Raw genomic sequence first — 22,477 nt, 5'->3', positions numbered from 1 at the left:
CCCATTCACCGCGCGCCGGGGCCGCATGAATGGAGGGGAGGCGGCGCGCGGGCGCGGCGACGTCACCGCCTCCATTCACAAAAAAAGAAAATCCGTCCGCGCCGCCGGCCGGCCGCGGGTTGTGAATGGGAGAGAGCGGCGGGCCGCGCCGCGCCTTTGTCACCGCCGTGTCACCCCCACCGGGACCCCGTCGGGTCCCACACGCTGCGGGAGCACACGCCAGTCTACACACAGACAGACAGACAGACAGACATAGAGACACACACATAGAGATACAGACACATACACACACACACACACACACAGACAGACAGACACACATAAAGACACAGACACACATGCACACACAGACACACACGCACACACAGACACATACAGACACACACACAGACACACACACAGACGGACACAGACACACACGCACACTCAAGCACACGCTGCGCACATTCCTCTTCCTTTGTCCCCTTGCTACTGTTTTGCTTGGACCGCTTGCCGCGGCGGGGGGCTCTAGGCGGGGCCCGCTGTCAGCTCTGCAGGGTCCCTCTGGGTCCTTCTGACTGCATATCTTTCACGGCCACGCTTCCTCTGTCAGAAGATGGCATCTCATTAGCCGCAGAGCCCTAAAAACACTACATCACCCTTCTTGTGATGTGACTGTGGATGGAGCTCTTCGGTTTAATTCCTCCCACAGAGGAACTCTATTTTCGGCTAAAAGCCTAAGGGGTAAATGCACAGCCCTGCAGTGTCCCAGGAGGGTCTCCCCACAACCACCACCCAAACATGCAATCATTTCACCCCAAAGTCCCGTTTCGGACTGCTTTCAAACAGAAGCAGTGTCGCAAACCACAATGCCAGCAGCCGTGCTCAGGGCATTTCCTGCAAACACATGCTGCCAGTCCCAGGTGAGTCTGCTTCAGAGACCTGAAGGTGTTCAGCTATCCCGACGTGGACCTGGACGTGGTGGGTGTAAGGTTAGAGGCCCGATGGTTATTCAAGCACATCTACCCCTTCACTGCTTTTCACAGAGGGCAGCACCTAGAGACAGCTTGACGGGTCACTGTTTACCCGGGCAAGGCAGGGGAACACCTGGCTGTGTGTGCCTGCCTGGGAGGAATCCAGCCTACCACGCACGTTCTGGTGACACTCCTGCATCCCGCTGCTGCCTCTCCTTTACACTCTGCTCTCTGACCCTCGCTGGGCTCTCCCCTCGGCCTGAGTCAGCCTGATCTTTGCACCTGTGGCTTTTGTGCACCATGCCAACCCTTCACCAGCCAAGTCGAATCAGATGAGCTGGGGGGGAAACACAGCTGCCATTGGTGTAATATATCCCACTCCAGGAATGCATTAGAGCCTGTTGCCTAATACAACAGGGGTGGAAGGCTAATTGTCTCCCATTCCAACCCGCTTCGAACACAAGAAAAGCAAAACCCTGTTTCTGCTGAAGTAAACCAGACTCTGGGTGGCCAGTGACATACCAGAGACATTGTTTCTTCCTTTAGAGAAATCTGTCAGAGACAAAAAACTCAAACTGAGAATTTGGTTACAAACTAATGGAAAATTACATTCTCATACCAACAGTACTTGAACTGAAGCTGGATCATCAAAACATCCAGAAAAGTTTTGCATGAGGCCTGATGCCAAAATACGTTATTTTCTTTGTTCTTCTTGGGCAGATGTTGGCCACCACCACAGGATGAGCTAGCCTGGTGTCTCCAATGCCTTCTGCACTATTCAATCCAGCTTTTACACTAAAATTGGATAACCAAGGACACAAAGTGTATGTCCTTGGAGACAGGCTTATCATCCTAATTTTTCCCTCTCTTGTCCAGCATGTGACTGGGCCAAACTGATCTGAGGTGGGAGATGAGGGTGATACTGTCATGGGTGCAGGAAGGGGCATTTGGGCAGATGTCCCTGGATGTTTGCAAGAGCACTGATGGAGGAGATAATTTCAGGGTGGAGTGTGGAAGGATGTGTGTGCACGTGCAGATTTTCAAGTATTTCCATGTGCCTGAACCATTTCCCCACTCTTCATCCCTTCCTGCTGCCTATCTAGAGATGGCAGGTTCTTGGCACTTTCTTCCTGGAAAATAAACTGCACCCAGCCAGGCTGCTGGGAATCCCACTGTGCACCTACACTGGGTATTGTCACAGCTGTGCTCCTGGCTGGTCACATCTGGAGCTGGTGCTGTGCTGGGGATGGTGGCCCACAGACATGGGGAGAAGACAAAGGCAAGAGCACCCATAAGGAAACAAGTCACGGCCAGGATACACCACTGGAGGAGAAGAGGGATCTCCCTCACTGCAGTTAGCTCAAGAGATCTAATTAACCTTATTTATAGAGGTATTAAGGTGTGAGTCCCCAAAAATGCTTGCAAGGCCGAAGCCACAAGTCAAAAGAAGCAGCACAGTTACGTGGGGTGGAGGCACGGGGCATATGGAAGGGACTGGGGAAAGGGGGTGGGGATTGGAGAAGACCACACTGCTTCATGTCCTGACTTTGTAAACCCAGGGAAGTGTGAAAGTTAATATTCCTGTCAAACAGCATCCTTATGGTGCAAACTGAAATATATCCCACTGGAAAACAAGCATCCAAAAGCAAAGAGAGAGAGAGAGCAAGACACATTCATTTCCTTTGCAGCAGAGTCAAGGAATCATCTTTTATATGGCCCTGGCCAGAAAAGGCAATTGGTGAAAGAGGCTGAAGGGAAATGAATTGTCAAAGGAGGCACATGTTTGGATGATTAAATGTCAATATGTACCTTGAATTAAGAAAAAGGAATTTACACCTCATCTCACTGTGGCAGCAAAAACCAAATTAGAGTCAGACTCTAAATTTGCCAGCCAATAGATACAAGTTTGTTTGGCTACCTAAAGGCTTTTTCTGCCCAGAGAAATGCTGCAGAATAAGTTCCCCTGGGTGGGCAATAGCTGCTGTGGGCAGCTCGAAGCTGCTGAGGTCTGTGAGCCCTCTGGGCTCCTCTAGGCTTTCCTGGCTCTGCTCCCCTGGCTCCTGGCCCCAGTGTGCACTCATGGAGTCCTGGTGTGCTGTGTCACGCTGCAGGTCTCAGCTACCTGACAGATGTGCCTGCCTCTGTGCCACTGGGCAAGAACTCTGGCAAGGACTTTGTTATGCTGAAGTTTTCCCATGAGCTTGGCTCCCTCCATCCTCCTGGTCAGCCAGTGCAGCTGTGGATGGACAAAGCACAGACGTACCTCCTCACTGCTCCTGGCACGTGACAGAAGTTGCAGCCTAAAGATACTGTCACCTTTCCCTGGCTGCTCCCAGTGGTTGGCCAAAGGGTTGAGTGGTTTGCCCTGGCATGTGCAGGAAGCCTTTGGCAGAAGTGAAAGGCAGAATCAAGATCTTAGCAACTTGTAAGTCTGCACTTACCAACAGAACCCGTCCCTCCCGGAGTGCCACAGCAGCATGGTTCCCTTCTGTCGTCTTGCAGCACCTTACGGTTCTCCTTTCATGCACTCTCCCTTCCTCACAGCTTTCCAGGCTGGGGAATGCCCCTCCTGTCTACAAAGGGAAGTGCAGCAGTGAAAGAGTTAAAAGATTCATGTTAATAAATTCAGGCTGTCTTTTCCTCTAGGGCATATTTACATATTAATGGAGGGGAATTGTAATGAACCTGTCTAGGGAGGCTAAAGGGGAAATTATACAAGGTTGGCTGCAAAGGTGGAGGAGGGGAAAATGTTCATTTTCAGTGCTTTCCAACCCCTCAGCTGCAAAAGCATGTGACCAGCCTAGGCTCCAGGGCAGTGCCTTGCCTGGCATGGGACACCCCAGAGTGAACGCAGAACCAGAGGGCAGGTAGCTACTCGGACCCACCTGTGTCCCTCCTGCACTGGATTCTCCTAGCTAAGCTTCACACTGCTCCAGATGTTATTTTAAGCCCAGGGTCACAACAGCATATTTCAGCAAGCATGTCCCAAATCATCACCCCATCCTCCAAGGCATCCTGACAAAATGCAGCTCCTGGTGGGAAGTCACAAGAGCAGCTCACCCACAATTAGTTTTCAGCAGACAATCTCTCAGGGCTTTTCCAAAAAGCTGTGTTTGGAGCAAGGGGCAAGGGAGCCAAGGAAGGGAATTTGTCCCAGGCTGGGCTGAAGTGCTTACCTATCCCATCCCTGCTCCTTCACATCAGGCTGCTTGAACCCTGCCATGATCTTTGTTGCCTCAAGCCCCAAAGCTCTCTGCATGCCAGCCCAAAAGCCTTTGACAGCACATGAAAGATGCCAGGAGCTTTGCCAGGTCTGTTTTCCCTGCTCGCTGCTGAGGCCTCAGTGTGTAATCCCCACTCCAGTGAACTGCCCTACAGATTTTATCTCAAGAAGAACAAATAATCTGTTGCTTTTGCACTGCAATATCAGATAGAGCTATAAATCACTAGATAGGAGACTAATTACTGGGCTTTTGATCTGATTTAGATTGGAAGATGGAAAAACCAGCCTTTATTCCTGAAAGCAAAGGAGCTTCTTCAGAACAGCAATGGGTGCTCCATGTACCTCAATAGCTACAAATGGTTTATGCCCATGCAAACGAGATCAGGGCAGGACCCACTCAAATTAGCAGGATACAAAGTGGCCTGCAGATTTTCTGCTCCAGATTTGGTTTCCCCCCACTTCTCTCTCTCTCTCTCTCAACCTTCTGCTTTTTGCCACTGCTTCATCTCTGCTTGTAAAAATCAGCACAGCTCCAGTTACCCTGGGTGAGAAATGTGAGGTCTGATCCAGCACGGTTAGTGAATGGGAGCAAGATTTTAAGATGATCAGTGGCTTCTGCTAGGGAAAGGCTGTTCTGCCACAGCCCTAAATGCTGCCTGCAGAAACAGCAGCCTTCCAAAATCCCATGCTGCTTCTTGTTGACCTGCCTGGGAAGTGTGAGGGGACACCACCTGCAGGGTTTGGAGGTTCATTGCTGGTGGGACTCCTGAGGACTGGATGGTAGGTAAGGGCACAGAGGACTGATGCATCCATCACTCCTGCTCTGAAGGACTTAGGGGCCCAATGTTCCCACAGGTGTGGCAGACTTGTCCCTCAATATCACCCCTCGACAGCACCAGGACCCAGATTTGGGTCCTGCATCTTTCAGCACCAGGTTCAGACTGGGTGGTGGTTGGTTGGATGCAGGGTGATTGCTGAATGTTTCTGCAGCCTTGGTGCACCAGGGTAGCCCACACTGGGAAGCTTCTTCCTGACATAAGAATCTGCACTTGCTATGCTTAACATTTTGTCATTTTTTTATACAAATGTGGTGCTGTGCCCACTGTCACACCCCATCAGCATCCTCCTGCCTTCCACAAAAACCCCGAAGCTTCCCCCATTCCAGGTGTCAGGACACACATGGTCTGTGGTCATATTATTACAATGAAGGATTATAAAGCAGATGTATGTGAGGTGGATAAAACAGGCACATGGGTCCCTTAATCCCAGAATTTTAAGTGCCATGGGGATTAGTTTTACATCTTTGGCTGCAGGATTTGGGGATGCAGCAGAGCCAGAGAAGTGAATCTGTGAAAGCAAGTTGATCCCCTCCTCTCAGTTTGCTGTAAAACAAATGCAGTGTAAGGGAGCTGCTTTGAGAACTGGATTGAAGCTGGTAAGGGATGTGGCTTTTTAACCTTTAATGTGGCCTGTGACATTTTGCCTTTAACACACTTTATATCCCACATGGCTGTGAAGCCAGGGATCACTCCTGAAAACTTTCCAGCCCTGGTGCAGTATTTAATCATGGGCATAGAGATCCTAGCAGCTGCCTTCTTTGGGGACATCACTGTTTGCAAGTTGAAAGAGAAATGCCTCGCTTGAAATTCCCAGTGTTTGGTTAAGCATCCGGCCTCAGTGATAGGATTGAAGCTGAGCTTTGAATGACGTTTTTTGCTAGGAAGAAAGGGCTGGGGAAGAGACATTTCTCCCTTGGGCTTAAGATCATAAATAAGGCAGTGTTATGTAAGTGTGACTATAACCTATTTATACATAGTGTCAGACTCATGCACTCAGGCTATGAATGACAAATCTCCCACTAATTTTTATGAATGTAGCAGTGGTACCTGTATGAGTTTTGAAACAGCAGTGGAAATGCAGGCTGTTCTGTGCCAGCAGTAACTGGGACACCCCTCCAAGTTACACTGAGGGAGGGATGACTTGTGTCTGGCATTTCCTCTTTTACAGACACAGGTTGCAGTTGGCTTCAGGCAGCTCCCTTGGACCCATTCCTGATCCCAAGGCCCAAGTGGCAGGCACCAGGGGAATGGAAACCTGCCGCTCTTCCTGGGACAAACCCAGTCTCTTGTCCCTCAAGCAGTGACAAAGTCAAGGAAACATCTTGCTGCAGGCCCTGTGCATACTGGGAGTTTACAGGGCGTCAAAAGTAAAAGGATCAATTCCTGGAAGTAAAGCACATGGGTGGTTACTAAACACAGGGAGATTACTGAGCTGGAACTGTTCAGAAGCCAGAAGTGTAGCTGAACTCCTTCTGGCAGACACTTGTGCTATTTCTGTGTATCTGTCCCTCATAGTGGTGTTGCTCAGTGTGAAGTTGCTGAGCAGAGTGGTTAGAGCCAGAGTTCTAACCTCACATAGGCCAATGCAGCCTCAGCTGTGTGTGTCTAACCGGGTTGGCATGGACTGGTGCCTGCCTGGGACCAAGACGATGGCAACTGTATATAAAAAAAAATCAAATGTAGATTTATACCCAGAAATTACTCCTGAGGCAGAGAGCCAGTCGTTGCAATTGTGACAAGACAAAACCCCAAATCATCTTCAAGTTTAAAGACAGGCTTTTTCCTTCCCCATTGCCTCCCAGCCTGGGCTCTGCCTTGAGCACTGTCTCAGCACATCAAACAATCACACATCCCTCTCATGGACCCTGTGCCAGCAGCCATGGACCCCAGAGACCTGAGCATCTCAGCCATCCACAGGAGGCTGTGGCAAGAGGAGAAAGTCTGAAATCCCTGTGGGGCTTCTTTGTGCCTCTGGTTAATCTCCCTTCTCTGTTCCACAGATGATCTCAGCTCCCGCTGCGACCTGATCACACAAATCTGGCAGGGACACGTGGCCCTGGCTTGTCATGTCCTGCTGTCCCCTGCCAGAGATGAGGCAGCCATAGGGTCAAGTGTGGATGGCCCAGGGGGTCAGAAGTGACCGCAGTTGCTGTGATTTTTTCCTAGACACCCCCTGTGACTGATTCACCTCCTGTCTCGGTGCATCAGGCATTGACTCACACCCAAAATACGTCAGATGATTGTGTCCGTGAAGGTCTTCATGGACTTTGCCCCAGGCGTCCCCACTGAACTTTAAAGCTGGGCCCTCTTTGAGAGGTGGAACAGATGGCAGACCTTTACTGGCGATGCTCTGTGCCTCCAGAGGAACGTGAAATAAGGCTGGACAACTATCCCAGCCTCCTTCACTTGGCTTCTCAGTGGTTTCCTGTGCCAGTGCGAGGTCTCTCTTGTTTAAAAAAAAAAACAAGACCTCATCTGAGAAAGGCCTGATCCTGCTGCCTTTGCCTTGGTAGCTCCATCAGGGACAGAGGGAAGCAGCAGAGACCTCGGGCTCTCAGGCTGCTGCCAAACATATGCTCTCAGGGCTGAAATCAACTTCTGCAGCAGTTGGCATGCAGGCAGACAGGCACATGCCACAGCCTCGCTGGCAAGAGTTTATGCCCTCGAAAATCTCTCCCAGAAGCTCACTTCTTGTGCACTCTGCTTTGCCCAATGCGCTCAATAAAGAGAAAAGAAAGCCCCAGCAGAACAGGAAACACTCTGACAGACTACCTGCCAGCCAGAGCCCATCACTGACCTGGTGACTCTCTGAGCAGCCCTTTCAAAGGGCTTAAGCCACTCCAGGACTATTGTCAAGCACCAGCAGCAGAAATAGAGAAAAAACTCAGTAAAGACAGTAAAGTAGTACAACAGCAGAACAGCAAAACCAGTAAAAGTATGTGCTCAAAAGTAATGTCCCAGCCAGTCCAATAAACTAGGGAGCACCCAAAGGCTGTTCATACTCCAGCCATAATAAAGAGATGTAAAAAGTCCACCTGGATCAATGACCTGGCTGGAAGGGCAGCTAGCCTGCTTCAGGCAACTCAGAAACAGCATGAGTCTGGGCAAGTGAGCCAGTGCTTCCCAGGCAACTCTTCCCATCCTGTGCAATGTGCCTGGGGGACTTCCTGAGCCAGAGCTGGGATCTGTGCCCCTAATAACCCCTAATAGGTATTTCCTCCATGAATAGGCCTGGGTGCTTTTTGAACTCATGCAAATGTTCAGCATCCACAGCATCCTGCAGCAAGGAGTTCCACTGCTTCATTATGCCAGAGCCATTTCCTTGGGCTTGCTTTGAACCTGACCCCTCCTTGTTTCATTGCCCCTCTCCATTTCTGTCCTGGAAGAGACTGTCATCTTGAACCCATCTCCTCTCAGCCATGGGAGCAGAAGAAATGGCATCTTGCTGCCCTATTTGGGGATATAACAGTGTTGCACTCAGTTACCTAATAAGATCAAAGCATAATTCTGCCCAACAGATTGAAAAATATTGCTCTTCTCCAGGGCAACTCGCTTTGTCACACAAAGGATACATTGACCTGTTTCAACTCAGCGTTTGTAGATTGCTCTTCTCCATCAAGACTTGCTACATAATTGTGTCAGGAGATCATCTTTGAGGCCAACAGAGTAGAGCAACATGTTCTTTTCAGGGATTGAAAACGATTTATGGCAGTGAGGGCTCCCCAGGTTGCTGGCTATTCAAGCTCTGTCATTCTGGGCTCTGAGCTCCAGCTCAGTGAGCTCATGGGGTGTAACATGATTAGCAGAGAGGAAGTTATGTTTTTGTGGAGTGTGGCGTGACATGGGAGCCCATGCACATTTGTGCTGGTCCGTGCTGCCAGCACACCTCACCAGTGGCTGATAATAAAGGGAGATGTGGTCAAACAAGCTGCTCTGAAGGCAAAGATGAATGAAAAGGTAGACTCTAGCAAGCTTTGCATAGGAGGCAAAATATAAGGGTGTGACAAGTCATGGACATACACAAATGGGTATGTCAGGTCTGGGGGTTGTTCTCACCTGTTTTCAGCATCACTGCTGAGAGCCTTCAATACACAGCTCCAGAGACAAAGCCATCTGTTTTGCCACGACAGCTGGCAGCTAGCAGAGGCTGCAATGAATAATCTGCCTCCTCTGGAGTCAAACTTGCTAAGAAAGGCAATTTCAGCCATGTCAGATGAAAGCCACCTGCTGCCCCAGCCAAAGGCATGGCACGTGTGGGCACCATGGCACTGGGTTCTCCCAGCTTCCCACCACATCTCTCTTGTGCTGCAAGGCAGCAGGATTCTGGAAACAGAGGAGGTTCCCAGCAACATCTCTTCTCACCCTTGCATTTTAGCAGGGAGAAGCTACAGTAGAGCTGTTTGCCCTGGGTAAACTTTCCATGTTAGTTTGGGGTTTTAGATTTTTTCTTTTGAAAAATGAAGGGTTTTCCTCTCTCTTCCAGAATCCCTGGTGTGAGCATTGCTCAGTGGCTGAGAGAGTGTGGTGAGTAATGGTGCTGGGCATGAGGAAAGACTGACATAGGAAATGAAGTGTGGAGAAGGAAGGGGTGCAGACAGTGTGGCCACACAGGCTCTCCAAAGGGCAGAGCAATGCTGACAAAGTGCACAAAAGAGGAAGCAAAAGAAGAAATGGGGAACTACCAGCCCTCCACTGGGCATCCTCTGGGGAAGATACGCAAGACAGAATCCCCAAAGTGAGTTCTGCAGCAATGTGTGGCCAACTGGTGGCTATGGGTGTCACAGCTGCCTGCTCCAGTACTGTGATACCTCTGGAAGACTTCTAGGGAGACACTGACCTTGCTACACCACAAACCTGAAACCCCATTTGGTTGGTGTTGATCCCACATGCCTTGCTGCAAGGGAAGAGGGGTTGGTGTGTAATCACAGGGACCCCTGGGGGTGGCCCTCTCCTTCCCAATATTTTCTAGGCTTCCTCATGCAGAGAAAGGCACCCCTTCTGGGAAACACAGCTCCAGCTGCTGCCTCTGCAGCATCCGAGAATCTTCTGAGCATCCTCGGGGCTCTCCTGCATAGAGGAACACCCAGCTGGTGGGCCTGGCCCAGTTCTGAATGCACTGCATGGAGAAGTTAATCTCAGCTACAATTTCAAATATTGCCATTTGAAATTGGCCAAATGTTGCCATTGAAAGATGGCCAGACACATTTTAAGAGAAGTAGCCTTGAGACTATCCCAATGGAAGTAGGAATTTTTGTGAGGGGGGATAGGCCCATCTGTCAGCACCAGTGATGCCACCAGGAAGTTTTGCAGATGGGAAACTGAGACCATTTTCCCAGAAGCAAGGACCTCAACCAGGTTGCCACCACATTAAGAGAACCTCATTAATCAGGATTACTGCCTGGTAAATCCAGAGGTGCAATTGCAACCCATGGCAGTCCATGCAGCCCCCTTGTACCATGTGGTGGTTTTGGTTCCACCCAAATGCCTTCTGGGCTACGTGTGTCACGTAAGCCAGAAGAGAAAAGGAAAATTTCCAACAGGAGGGTTTTTCAGAGCTGTCCCTCGTGTTCATTTGGCCTTGTAAAAAGTCACTTTTATCTGCGAGAAAAATTTCTGTAAATGTGGTCACAGAACTACCTTGCAGAAAAGCTTTGAGGCCCACAAGGGCATCTCTCCTGGGCCAAGGGAAAACCTGCCTGGCTTCCCTTCCCTGTATTTGGAGAGCAAATTAGCAGGGATATGCTTTTCCTTCCTTACATGAGGGCTGGCCTCCCTCTTTCTGTGTGTTTGAAAGATCTTGAAAAATCTGAAAAGGTCTCAGGACAAAGCTGAGCTTTCTAATTCTCATCAAATATGTTGTGATAATTCTCACCTTTTCCTCCCTGAGTTATACCTGTCCCTATCAGCTTTGCTGCCCTGTCCTGTCAGTCAGGACATTTCTTATACCACTTATTCTTTTTTTGCTGAACTTCCTTGATTGAGCCTGTTGGAAGAAAAACAGCTGTGCCAAAGCATCAGGGACTGTAAGGAGCTTGGAAACACCAAAATCATGAGGGCAGAGCATCCTTCTCCCCAGCAAAATGCAACTAGAGCATGCAGCAAGCACTGACATGCACATGCCCGTTGTGTCGAGGTCCCATGGGGAAAGAGACTGGGAGAAATGAGTAGTTTTAATTGTACACACATCTTTCTGCCCCAGTCTTACCAACTTAGTGCTGTCTTGGGGCACACACATGCTTAAGCATCACCGGCGCCTGTTGCTTGGGGAGCAAAGGCACACTTAGCTGACATGGATTGGTTCTGCATTAGTCCATTTCCTTTTCCCTGACAGAGGAGAAATTTGTCTTGCATTAGTGTTGTTTCCTACCCACTTGGAAAGGAAGAAGTGGGTGGTGGCCACATCCCCTTCCCTGAAGGCCGTCCCTGGTGCAGGGGGCCCCTGGCCGGAGGGGAGGGAGCGGAGGGGCCCCAATTCCTCATGGCATCCGCTCAAAGCATCTCAGTCTCAGTTTTTAACCCGCCATCGCACAGCCAAGAGTCAGCCCTGTCTCCCACACACCCTCTTCATCCTCATCTGACCGTCACAGCAGCACAGATGGCTCCTCATTGCCCAGCAATGCTGGCTGCAGACCTGCCCCCTGCCCCAGCATCTCTTCCTTAGTATGAAATCCCTGTCAGGAAAAATGTCCTCTTTGTCTCTTTCTCCCCCAGAAGCTACGCCATCCTGCATTGTTCATTGCTCAGTGGGAAGTTTTCTGGCGTGACTGCAGGCACTGGCAGGGAGGTTGTGTGGCTGCTGTGGCCGCTGGCCATGAGACACAAAGTCCCAGCAGGGAAGGCTGGCCAGGCTCATGAATGACCGCTGCTTGCTCGATGTAATGAGCAAATACTGTTAACAAGCAGCTGTAATCTGGCTTTGTGTGCACTCCCCCCCTTCACTGCTCCATGCACAGAGGTGATGTCAGGGTGTCAGGGAAGACATGTCCCTCCCTGACACCCTGTGTGCTCCCTCCCTGGGATCAGCAGAGATGTTCTCTGGAACTACACCAGCCAGTAGTCCCTTTCCACCTTCCCTTGGCCCCGCAGCCCCTGGGCCAGCACATGAAGGTGTGAGGATGCATCTGTTTGTCCACCCACCCAGGCCAATTGAATGCCCCTCTCACTCAAGTGTGGGGTAGGGGTGAAGGGGGCAAACCCTTCAACTCAAGCAGATATTCAGCCTTGCTGGCATATTTAGGCCATGGATGCTCCCTCTGAGGGACAGTGCTCTTTGGCATTAAGAGCTGACTCCAGCATTATCATTTTGTTGACGGAAGAGATGTCAGGATTAGGGGCACAGGAAAGAAAGGGTTGGAAACGTGCTCTATTTCCTAGAGACGGCTGCTGGCTGCTTTTTTCTCCTCCCAAATTGCCCAGCCAACCACAAGATGAGTCACTGGTCTCCCGCATTTCCACCTGACCCACTTTTGGCTTGTCAGGGCTGACTGCAGAGCTTTTGTTTCTGGGATGCACATATGCACAGCCATGGAACTGTGATGCTTTGGGCTTCTCCTGTGTGAAATAACCTGGAAGCAGGGAAGTTTTTCAGCCCTGGGCTTGCCTTGAAGGCACAAAATTATGTCTATCCCAGCCACCATCATCCAGGCTCCTCTAGGAAAGTCCTGGGGGCCTTGCCTGAGCTCTGCTGGGAGCTTTGATCCCGGCAGCTCCAAGCTGAGCCTGGGGGGGTCCAGCACTGTGGAGCTGTTATCCCATAGCTAGGTTTCCCTCTGGGAAAAGCTGAAAGGAATAAACAGCAGATGGGACAGCTTGCTCTGCTTGCCTCCTAATGGGTTTCAGTAGGCTGCTCCCGATTTTCATGCTCCTGTCTGTGAAAAGGTACTATGATGAGTCAGGACACTCACACAGCCCGAAATAAAAGCACCTCAGAGGTGCTCAGGTAACTGTGCCCACCAGGTCGCTGTTTGCCTCCTCAGTGCTGTGCCTGGCATGAACCTCCCCTCTTCCAAACCCAGGAGCAGCACTGTGTCGTACCACAGCTGAATTGGAGAGATGAGAAACACAGATTAGTGGCAGAAAGCAGAGATGGCATTCCAGGCACAGGAACAGCCCTGGGCAGCAGTATAAATAGTCAGATGCTTGCTCCATTTTGTGCATGGTGGTGTCATTTTTTTCCACCACCCAAGGGAAATTCCCAGGGGTGAAATGTCCATCCCAATTGTATTTTCCATGTCCCACTCATTGTACTTCCTCAGCCTTCACATCTTCAAGGATGTTGCAGGGGACTTGCCTTGCAATCAGATCATGTTTTGCTTTTACCTCCCTTTGCTGGCCAAAGGCATAGCCTGTTCCTCTGTCCTGAACTATAATTGTGTGCCTGTCTCTCTCTGACTCCTGGTGCAGAACCTCTGTGGCTGCTTGAAAGGGCTCTTGCCCAGCCTGTGGTACCTCTGGTACCTGCAGCCAGTCCCTGGCTTACCTCCCTGTCACCATGCTTTGTTGCAGTGTTCAGCTGTCTCAACACCTCTAGCCAATGGCTATGGCCCTTGTGGCTCAGGTGCAGGGCAGCAAAAAAGCCAAAGCCTACCCACAGGGTATGGTGGGATCTCAGGAAAAATCCACTAAGAGAAGCAGTGAAGGAGAAGGTTATTTGGCTGCTAAAGGTACGAGGAATGGTTGTACCTTCTACCTTAGGGCTGCAAAAAGCCCCACTTGACTCAGTACCTGTCCTGCACATGGCAACATCCTGGTTATCCCAGACCCAATTCTAGCTCCACTTGTTCTGAATGGAGGACATTTAGTGTTAGACTGAAAAACCTTCCTTAGCTGGCTGCTGACAGCTGAAGGAGGCCCATGTGCATGCACTGTCTTTTGTGTGCCTCAAAGACGTTCACAGCCCCTCTACAGCAGGGCAGCTATAAAGTGGCACCTTCTTTTGGCTGTCCCCCACCTCTGGCAAACCCTAAGATCAATGGAGCCAGCAAAAAAATAATATTGCTCCTGCCCACAGGCTGTAAAACGTGGGAGAATGAGCCCACACATCTCAGCGAGCGGCTTCCCAGGCATCTGACCACAGGGAGGGCTAAGGGCTGGGTGCTGATGAAATGGCCTGTTTATGTTTTCAGTGCACAGGGCACTAATTACTGGTGTCTGTGCTCTAATCCATGCTCTGCGGGCAAGCCAGGAGGTGAGGTTGGGCACACCTGCCCAGAGTGTGGGACCCAGCCCTGGCAGGGTCCGGCAGGGTGGTGAGGTGCCCGTGCTCTACGTGTGCAAGGCACCTGACCTCTGCCTGGGCCCTGGTCATGTCCACCATCCTGTGCAGCAAAGCCATGCTGCCCGCCATTAAACCATCCAGAGCCTCCCTGAAAGTCTTGCCAGGCCCTGTCTCCCAGATTCTGGAAGGATTTGAGGTGCCAGGGGTTTGCCTGTGCTGGAAACGTGCTGATCAAGGCAGGGCTGTGGCTAAACCCGTGCCGGTGTCGGCTGCACCCTGGCTCCCATTCGAAAAGGTGGCTCCCTTGGCCAAGGTACACTCCTCCACAAATGCTTACAATATTTGGCACTGGCTAAGTCCCTGACTCTCTGCGCCAAGATTTTGGGTGGTGTGACAGCTATTCGTTACACCCTGTAAAAGTGGGAGACTGCATTTGTTTGGAAATCAGGGGTTGTTTATTCAACTCTTCCCATGATCATCTCTGACGAATGAGAAGCTGTTTCAGGAGGATTTTTCTCCTTTTTTTTAATGGGAACTACAACTTCTGACGTGACATTTCTCAAATGTCAGATTTCTCACCCTAGTACCTATGATAAACTGCAGCTACTTGCAGCCTCATAAACTCAAAAGAACTTTTCATGCCTTTCCTTTTTCATGATCTTGCCCCCAAGATCAGCTTGTGTTAGAGACCAATCACATCCAGTCTATTAAGTTTCTTTTCACTCCAGAGCAGGGCACACAGACTGCTGACCAAGTTTCCTTCCCAGCCACAGCCTAACACCGTGCCCCATTGCTGATGTCCACATCTGGGGAACTCCTTCCCAGGTGACTGGCAAGGATGAAACTCACTCCTTGTTTCAGGATCTGAAAGGAGATAGCAAAGTGTTTGCAGGAGGTGCAGACGTACCTAGGGTCACTGACATACAAGGCACTGCACTCAGCCATGTCTGGGAGCATTAATGAAGCTGGCCTGGATTTACACTGGCACAGCAGAGCAAAATTTAGGCTTTGATTAAAAAAGAAAGGAAGGAAGAAAGAAAGGAAATCCCACATAAATATTTGAGGTTTCAAAGGAAGATGATGGTTTTTCAGTGGTGAGAAATATAAAATTGTACTGAAAGTCAATTAAGTGAGCAAGTCATATGCTTTTCTCCAGGCTTCAATTTTGGAATCGCATCAATTCGCTAAATCTCCCTTTGGAAAAGACTTTTAGCTCCACTGTTAAATAACATTACTGAAACTGCAATGAGAGGAAATCAGAGTAATTCACTGATATACGGACCTGACAGAAGAGAATGGGGTTCATCTGAAAATGTGGTCATAATTCTTCTCTTTGCATTATTTCCTGGCTTCCTGCACTTTCCTGCTTCTCCCTTTGTACATTAGCAGTCCAGGCTGAAACCCTCAGATCAGCTCAACTCCCTCGATTGCAGCAGGAGCGGGTTATCTCCACAGAGACAAGTCAGAGGGACACCCACAAGGGAGACTGAGCAAAATTTGGGCTGAAGTCAACTCCTGGGGCTCTCCTCAGTCCATAGGGTGTAGCTGTTGAATACCCAGCACTTCCTTAGCACAGCCCCCAGACCCTGGAGCACACCCTGCCTGCCAGTGTCTCAGCTCACTCCACTCACCCCATTCCTGGGATGATGCCTGCAACACCCAGCTATTACTCATTTTTGGCAAGTAATTTAGCAGCCCCTGGTTGCTCGTAGTGCAGCGAACATCCTGTGAGTGCCAGAGGCGAGGGGGAGACCACAGGATGTGAAAAGCAGAGCTTATCAGAAATGCCCCCACAGGAAACACACTGATGAATATAGAAACCTGATCAAACCACAGCCGGAAATGGGCTGCTGAAGGCTCAGGGAGATGCTAAGCTCTCCTGTGACCTGCCAAATAGCTGTCTGCTTCCTTCCAAAAAAATTAAAAGAAGGGGTAACGTTATCTGAGGAGGAAAGTTGAACACACATGGGAAGAAGGTGTCCAGCCCAGCAGAAATGCACGTGTGTGTGTGTGTGTGTGTGTGTACCTGCTTTTGCAGGAGCCTGCTGAATTTTAACCTTTCCTCATACACAAGCCAACTGTGCTTCTTCACTACCTTGCTGGGTCAGGTCCCCAAAATGGAAGGCTATAGCACACCCCCAGGGCTGGCCCCAGCCCCAAGGTGCTCCACCCCACTCTCACCCATCTCTCACAGCCTATGCAGCTGCCTGGGCTCCTGCACGTGCCTGGGGCAGGACCCACTCATGCTTGGGAGGGATGTTTGGAGTTGGTCCTGCCCCACAGTGGGTGTCAGTTGGTGACCTTCCAAGGCCAGTGCCTTGATGGAGTCCAACAGGTGCATTGCTTATGGCTGAAACACAAAGAGTGGCACTGCCTGCAGGAATAACAGCCTCAGCTGGCAGGCTGGAGGGCCCCGCTGCCATGCCCCTGCTCTGAGTCTCTGCCTGACTCCACAAGTGGGATCTCCATCACAGCATCTTCAGTCCCAGCAGTTGACACTGAGCCAACCCATCTCATTTGCCCTGAGAGCCCTGGACTAGAAAGCAAAGGGGAAAGAGATATCCTGGCAGTCTGGGCTCACAGGAGTCCATAACATGTTTCTTAAAATGTCCCCCATTCCTGGGGATAGTCAGCATTGAAATTAGTTTGAGTTAGCTATTTTAAGTACCGGCCTCTTTCTCCAAAAAGCCCTGGAGCTGGAAAGCTTCTTGAGTTACTTCATGCACTGCTCCTCTCTGGCTCATGCCAGTTCCTAATACTTTCTGCCTCTCCAGTAAAACAAACAGGTTTTGCCTGCAGATCCCAACTTATCCATTGCATGCCACTCAGACAGGCTGGCATTCGTCTTGCTCGCAGTGTTGTCTCTGCTTCAGCCGTGGAGAGCCACACAGTGAGCCCCCACACTTCTGCACCTGGGCCCAGCAATGAATCAGCTCGTAAGGGCAATGGTTAAATGGCACTCACTACCATACACAGGCACATAATGGCACGATTAAATCTCCTGAATAGATGTCAAATGACTTCCTTAAGGTAGCTGCTAAGCTCAGGCAGTTCAGAGAGTATTTAATACCAGATGCTAATGGTCTGTGCTCAAATATAAGCCTGGGTTAATTAAACTGTGCCGTATCAATCAAGAACAAATGCAGCCTAGTTGGCGTTTCCAGTTTATTGTTAATATGTGACCCCCAATAGGCCCAGAATTAATCAGTACAACCAATTATTCTGCCTCTGCCAGTGACACCAGTGCTCACCAGGCCCCCTCATGGCAGGCACAGACCAAACACAGGCTGTCTGGTCAGCGGGTGCTGCCTCTCTGCCCGAGGAAAGCAGAGTGAGACCCTGCAGGGCTCACCCTCATTTCAGGCACCGACAGCTGGGGAGGACCGAGAACATGCTTTGGAGAAAGGCGCTTTTGCAGTGGGGCTGGAGAGAGCCCATCTCACCCTGAGGAGCAACAGGGCAGGAGGGTGACCCAGGGAATGCAGCAGAGATGGGCAAAGTCTGTGCTCTGCCAGAGGACTTGAAGCCACGTGTCAGCAGGTCTTTCTACACGTTTGTTTCCCCATCTGTAATAAAATAGGTAAAATAGCACTTAATTGCCTCATAGGGTGTGTGAGCTGTACTTAATTGATATGTGCAAACGATTTAAAGGTTCTGGGAACACGGGAGCATTGAGAGGAGCTAAATGGTGCTCCTGTTGTGTTCTTGTGTGCAGCACCCTTCCAAGGGTGAAGTGTCCCATGTACCACTTGCCTTTAGCAGTAACCCCCACTTTGAGACCAGGCAGAGACAGCCTGCCCTGTCTTGTCTTGAAACACGAGATCTCTTTGTGACCTTGACACATTGATCATCAGCATGCAAGGGTCTGTCCTGACCCAGGGAGACAGGTGAGCTTTCTGAATGCAGAAAAACACTGAAAGTTAAGTCGGATTTCAAAAAAAAAAAGCACCTCAAAGCACCAGAGCAGTGGGTTGGAGATGAACCAAGTGAAAATTGGAGGGAATCTGGGTGTACAGTGTGCTGCTCCTCTCTGCTCTGCACTGGTGTCATGAGACAGTACAAACATACCACCATTTCTGGGATGTGGCACTGAGGCATTGGTAATGTTATTCAAGGGTCACATAAAATACAAAATAAGCACACTTTTCCAGGTGTCATGGTACTCAGCCTGTTTGCTATCACTGTCTTGGGCTGCACCCTGAAGTGTTTTAGGACACCCTCTTTTTCCATGTGCTCCATCTCCCTGCCTCTCTGGATGATACCAAAGTTTAATTTTCCTTTGATTTTGCCTCATCCTGGCCTCCAGCAGCACCAAGACCTCCCAGCACAGGTTGCCTACGCCACCAGAGTTGCTGGCTGCAGGCATACCTTCACAAGGCATTCCTTGGACACACCAGCACCAGGTCTATCTGCAGCACACCAGGCTCAGGTGTGCCTGTGTGACCAGGCAAGATGTGCACAGAAATGTGTGCACAGGGACAAAGCAGAGCTTTTGGGGGTTCTTCCTGCCATGGCTGTTCCTGGCCAAAGGAAAATACTTGTAGTGATAGACAGCACTACTGTGATAGTCACTGGAATAGTCTCACTGGGATGATGGGAGAGCTGCTCTGTGGGCTGGATGAAGTAATGACCATAAAAGAATCCTGTAACAAGATAATGGGCCAAATTAACCAGGATTGCATCTGCCAGCTCCTTATGCAGCATGGAGCCACACAGTGACACATGGTTCCTCACAGAGCAGCTGTGAGCCTCAGAAGCAAGACAGAAGAAGAGAAAAGCAAGAGAAGTTGATGAAGAGAAATAAAATCAGCTGATTCAGCTTGAGCCATCCACAGGCAGAGTCAGTCCCTGCCACAGCATTGACTCAAAGGTGAACAAGTGAAGGGACAGGGCTCCTGCCAATGTTCTCTGCACCCAGCCAGTCATCAAACTCAGGAGGGATACTCTTTTTATACATATGCAGGTAATTAATTCAGACCTCTGAAAAAAGTCAGTGGAGAATTACTGCTCATTTAATTAAAGAAAATAAAATGCTTAGCCATGTCTAGAGATGTGCAGGCACTGGTAAAGGCCCTGCAAGATAGGGAGCCCTCTCAGTCCTGTGAACTGTTGGTATAGGAGTCAATTCATCTCCAATTTTATGCTTCCTTCCCTTCAAACCCTGAGGTGTGCTATCCCTCTGAACCCTGGGATAGAAAACACAGCACGGGGAAGAGATCTCAAGGTAGTACCCAGAAATTAGTGATGGCTGGTACCTCTAGGCTGCTGTTGTCTTCTAGGGCAGCAAAGCACAGGTGGTTCAGCCTGTGTCTCAGGAAACCAGCAAAGCTCCATCAGTGGATGTGGGGGACACTGAAGGCCACCTCACATGTCATCTCACAGGCAAGAGAAAGAGACCCAGCCGCTGCCAGCCAGTGACTCATCCTCCTAAGACTGTTCCAGTGAATCATCTGATCCAGATATCTGCTCCTCTGCATCAGCCACAACAGGACTTCAGCTGTTCTGCTTTGACACATTGGCTCTTTGGTATTACCCATCTTATGTGAGATCTTTAGCAAGATCAAGTCTAGATTTACTAAGCATCTAAGGAGCTACTGAAACCTGACCTTCCCCACAGGCCTTCACACCAGTTTAAGGGTGTTGAGCCCTGGGCTGGGACAGAGGATTTATGATGTTAAAACAGCTTAGCTGAAGGTTTGCCTTAAGCATATCCCAGTTAAGCACCACCACTCCTCAGTGAAAGAGGGCTGCACAGTGGATGGGACAGAAGCTGGAGGTGTTACTCAAGTCACAAACCACATTGACCAGCCAGGGAAGACGGGCCAGGAAGAGGTGGTTAATTTAGCATTCTTCAGACCAGAAGAAAATTCATTCACTTAACCAACACTTTGTTTTCTATGCAAGCCTTCTTCGAAAGTTTATTATTAATGCAATTAAGTTGGCTTCTCTGGCTACAGCTGGGGTATCTCTACCACTGGTCTGTGTCACTTTGGGTTAGATAACAATATAAACAGCCAGAGCTGGTTTAAATTATAAGTCTTGGCTTGTTTGAAGGCAGCAGTATGGCTTTCTGGGTGTTTTCAAGTAAGTCATACTGAGTCTTTACCAGACTTTCCCCATCTGTCCAGTAAGGGCTCCTGCTCCAATTTCAGAATTGCACAGAGGCTGAGGGTTGTTCTCACAAGGATTGTCTTTTGTCCTGCCCTTAGCAAGAAAAAATTTCCAAGCACTGGTTTTAAACTTCAGTGGGAGTTCAGCAGGAGCTCAGGGGGGCAGGATTCTCCTTGATGTGCAAGGTGGGCACATCAGTCTGGCCAGGGTACAGGAATAGGAAATCCCCAAACTGAACATCTCTTATTCTCCCTGCTATAGCTCATCCCATCTGTGACACTGTTTAGTCAGCACAGTATTCACAAACCTATTGGAAAAACAACTGAGTCATAAAAAAAGAGAACCTAAAATCTCTAAAACTCAAGCCCACAAAATGCAGTTACCCTTGCACAGTTCTCTCAGGCTCTGGCAAAGGGCCCTGTGCCCATCAGATTTCACAGGCAGCTAATATCAGCCATGCCTGTGGAGAAAATAAACAATTTGTTTACACATTTAAGATGGGAAAAAACCCAACAACACCCCACCATCACCACTGTTCCCACAGCTAATGCCATTGTTAAATAAAAAAATATATTTTTAAATAGTTACTGTGCAGGTGGAATATACTTTCCAGTCATACAGTGGAATGAGTTGCTCAGAGAAGTTGTGGAGCCTCCCTCACTGGAGATATTCAAGAACTCTCTGGACACAATCCTGTACCACATGCTTTAGGATGACCCTGCTTGAGCAGGGAGGTGGGACCAGATGAGCCATTTTCAATTTGACCTGTTTCTGTGAAAATGCAGAGCAGCTGATACATGAATAATGCAACCAGTTAGAAAACCTCACAGAAGTTTATTGCCATTTCAGGACATTGATCATGGAAGATGCTACAGACACATTCAGCAGTATGGATCCACTCTTTCCTCTGCAACTCAGAGAAACAAAAAAATGCAGGTAAACAGGGCCTGAGCCTTGAAGGTGTCCCCACAAAGCCCCCAGTGGTCAATGAATCACCTTCAGTGACATGTTAAAGGCTTTTGAATTGTGCAAATGGATTAGGTTTTACAACAAATTTTCTGTAAAACCATGCAACAGTTTATAAGACAATGAAAGGGCAGAGGAACTGTGTGGAGGGGAACCCATGGACATGCAGGACATCAACGTATCTAACAAAGGCTACGTGTGAATGCCAGGCGAATCCTTTTAACTACATTAAAAAAACTACTTTTTCCAAAGAGAATGGATATTTAGATTTTTTGAGAAACCTCCTTCTTAGGCAGGTCTTTGCCTGATCCTACTCCTGATGAGAACAGGACAGGGTATTGCAGCAGCTTAGCTGTGCAACAGGCACACAGGGCATTGCAGGTAGTGTCCAGGGGTCGCTTGTAGGCCCCAATAATGTGTGAGGTTTAGTCTTCAAAAAGAGGATTAAGCCATAATCATAGTCATAATCATTATCCTTATCAATGATTTCAAATTGCCTATCATGTACCTTTTCAATTTGCCATCAGCAAGCCATGGATGTGACAACTCTGGCTCGTGTTACAGCTATGGTTATGGAGTCTGTAAGTGCAGTGACCTATGAGGGGTCTCTGTATGGTCCCAGACACATGGCCCAGGAGCAGGGCTTCCTTCAGAAGGGACTGTTCTTAATGAAATGTTCCATCCCAATTCAATTTCCTTCACGGCTCAAAGATTGCCTCTTCTAGTACCTATAAATATTCTGGCGATCCTGTCCTTGACAAGCTCATTCCACAAACTGATTGCTGTTGCAAAAACTGACTTAGGCAGTAAGACCACAAAAGGAAAAATTTTAGACTCAGACTCTTAGCACTTGACTGAATCACACCCACAGTGATGTCCAGCTCCAAAGCTGGCAAAACAGATCAATTGTCTTAAATTGACTTTCCCTGCCATATAAAATTTATCTTGGATGCAGCAGAGTTTCTTGTGTGTGTGCTTGTGGCTAATCTCTTAAAGAAGAGTAGGCAGGAGGAGTGCCAGAGGGAGGAGCAGGCCTGGGCCTGTGCTCCTTGGCTCACATGTTGATGAGCTGGATGGTGCAGGGGTCGGGAGAAGCAAATGACACCAGCTGACAGTTCCCAAAGAAGGGACATCTTTGCACAGTGCATAGTTAGAGCATGGACGCACT

The sequence above is a fragment of the Parus major genome, chromosome 4 (assembly GCF_001522545.3).
Source record: "Parus major isolate Abel chromosome 4, Parus_major1.1, whole genome shotgun sequence".
NCBI classification, from domain to species: Eukaryota; Metazoa; Chordata; class Aves; order Passeriformes; family Paridae; genus Parus; species Parus major.
The sequence above is the reverse complement of the archived record's forward strand: the minus strand, read 5'-3'. Positions refer to the sequence as shown.